The sequence below is a fragment of the Bufo gargarizans genome, chromosome 6 (assembly GCF_014858855.1).
Source record: "Bufo gargarizans isolate SCDJY-AF-19 chromosome 6, ASM1485885v1, whole genome shotgun sequence".
Taxonomy (NCBI): domain Eukaryota; kingdom Metazoa; phylum Chordata; class Amphibia; order Anura; family Bufonidae; genus Bufo; species Bufo gargarizans.
In genome coordinates, this window is record NC_058085.1 from 247,234,373 (window position 1) to 247,237,473 (window position 3,101).

The window sequence follows — 3,101 nt, forward strand, 5'->3', positions numbered from 1 at the left end:
ATTCTTTCCCTGGTGAAGAAAATACCCTTCACAACAGTTGACCAGATCAAGAACACTCTCCAGGAGGTAGGTGTATGTGTGTCAACGTCAACAATCAAGAGAAGACTTCACCAGAGTGAATACAGAGGGTTCACCACAAGATGTAAACCATTGGTGAGCCTCAAAAACAGGAAGGCCAGATTAGAGTTTGCCAAATGACATCTAAAAAAGCCTCCACAGTTCTGGAACAACATCCTATGGACAGATGAGACCAAGATCAACTTGTGCCAGAGTGATGGGAAGAGAAGAGTATGGAGAAGGAAAGGAACTGCTCATGATCCTAAGCATACCACCTAATCAGTGAAGCATGGTGGTGGTAGTGTCATGGCGTGGGCATGTATGGCTGCCAATGGAACTGGTTCTCTTGTATTTATTGATGATGTGACTGCTGACAAAAGCAGCAGGATGAATTCTGAAGTGTTTCGGGCAATATTATCTGCTCATATTCAGCCAAATGCTTCAGAACTCATTGGACGGCGCTTCACAGTGCAGATGGACAATGACCCAAAGCATACTGCAAAAGCAACCAAAGAGCTGTTTTTATTAAGGGAAAGAAGTGGAATGTTATGCAATGGCCAAGTCAATCACCTGACCTGAATCCGATTGAGCATGCATTTCACTTGCTGAAGACAAAACTGAAGGGAAAATGCCAGGAACTGAAGACAGTTGCAGTAGAGGCCTGGCAGAGCATCACCAGGGATGAAACCCAGCGTCTGGTGATGTCTATGCATTCCAGACTTCAGGCTGTAATTGACTGCAAAGGATTTGCTACCAAGTATTAAAAAGTGAAAGTTTGATTTATGATTATTATTCTGTCCCATTAGTATTGGTCCCTTAACAAGTGGGAGGCACATATGCAAACTGTTGTAATTCCTACACCGTTCACCTGATTTGGATGTAAATACCCTCAAATTAAAGCTGACAGTCTGCAGTTATAGCACATCTTCGTTTCATTTCAAATCCATTGTGGTGGTGCATAGAGCCAAAAATATTAGAATTGTGATGATGTCCCAATATTTATGGACCTGACTGTCACAGGCAGATGGGGGTTTGTGTACATTTGTTGGAAGACCTGCATAAAAGGCTGAAATGTAACCCATTAAACAGTTCCTGCTTGAACCTCAATACAGAGCCTTGTCTAGTACTTGGGAAGGGGATTCGTATGATTACTGTTCGGCGCCTAGAAGTGTTCGGTAGCTGATTTCATATTCGGGAAAAAGAACAGCTTTGGCGTTAACCCCTCTACCTACTCTGCGTGCCGTAACACAGGCCATGACTTAAATAGGTTGTCCATTATCAAACTACTAATATACGATAGTTTAATACCCATAATTCATGTTTACACGCAACTGTTGGGAACATGGCCGCTCATGGAGGGTTACGTTCATTATTGGCCTCTGTTCATTAACACTGGGAACTGACATGGAAACTGCGCATGCACAGCCTGTGCATAATGAACTACCGGACATCAATGCCGATAGCATAATAATGCTAACTGGCCAATACCTTTAACAAATGGACAACCCATTTAATTAAAGCCATACTAAGGCTAGGGCTACACGGCGACATGTCGTACAACTACATGGCAACGTGTCACACAACATTTTTGGTAATGATAGTCAATGGTGTTGCATTGCAACAATCACGCAAAAATCCAGCATGTTGCACTGCGACACCGTTGGCTATCATTATAAAAAATGTTGCGCGACTGTTGCACTAAAAATGTCATTATGTAGCCCTAGCGTAACAGTAGAGAATTGGAAGTGGCTCTGAACTAAAGATGTGGTTAATTGACAACCTCTATGAAGGAGCCTTTTGGACAAAATGGTGAATATTTCTTAAAGTACAGCAACACGTGGTATATACTCTGCAGATCTTCACATGGAAAATTCAAAGGGGGTCATTTATGACCAGATATACGCAACTTTTGTGGTCCATCTCTGGCGCAGATTCTGTTGCATGCCATGGTGGGACAGAATCTGCGACTTATGTGTAAAAAAGAAATAAAGAATAGGTGAGACGTCAGGTCCGTCTCATTATTTTCTATGCCTGGTTTAGGTATACAAAAGGCAAGGAAGCTGTCTTACATTTAGAATCGGCGCTGGATGCGCCGAAGTTATGTAGAGGGCAGATCTGCCGGCAGCTATAAGGCTTATTAAGACTGGCGTCAAAATGCTGGTCTTAAAAAATGTGCCCCCCTAGTGTCTACAGTAGCAGCAAAGTGAATAAGCTTTTTAACCAGTGTTCCATAACGCCAGCCCTCAGGGCCCACCTACCTGTCATGTTTTCAGGATTTCCATAGTATTGAGCAGGTGATATAATTAGTGTCTGCATCAGGACTTACTACGGGTATTCATTCTGTGGGATATTCTCAAATTATGAGTGGCAGGTGGGTCCTGAGGACTGGAGTTGGGGAACACTGTTCTAGATGCTGTGGAATTTTTCTGCAGAAACCTCTGTAAAAAAAAAAAAAAAAAAAAAAAAATTGATATCCACAGCATGTCAATTGTGGTTGTGGATTTTTCTGTGGTTTTCACCCTTTGAAATGCAGAGGGTAAAATTCAGTGTTCTCCAACCCTAGATCTTCACAGATCTACACCTCCTAGTAAGCTGAGATTCATAGTTTTTGCATCGGGTTGGAGACCACTGGTTTAATGTTTCCTAATATGCTCATGGATCTGCCAGCGAGTCAGCTTTCACTCTAGAGTTTGCAGACATTGCTCTTGGGCAACCTGCACATGTTGCAGAATACAAGGAGGTAAACTGTAGCATAATACAGTACAATCAATGTGTACATGAGATTTGTCAGGTCCCCTTCACTTTGCTTGTACTGTGTTGCGATACAGTTTAACCGCGTGTATTTGTCAGCCCGCACCTTTTAAAGGTGCGCGCCAGGTGAAACTGATACTGTTTACCTGGTGTAGAGCCTGAGGGAGCGAAGCATGACTAATTTCTTTGGAGTTCTTTGAATCTACAGGCCCTGTGTTTGACATAAGCTAGAGTGTTCCTAGAATTTGGTCTTCCCGTGTGTATTTTACCTTTAATTATTAGTACGACAAAGA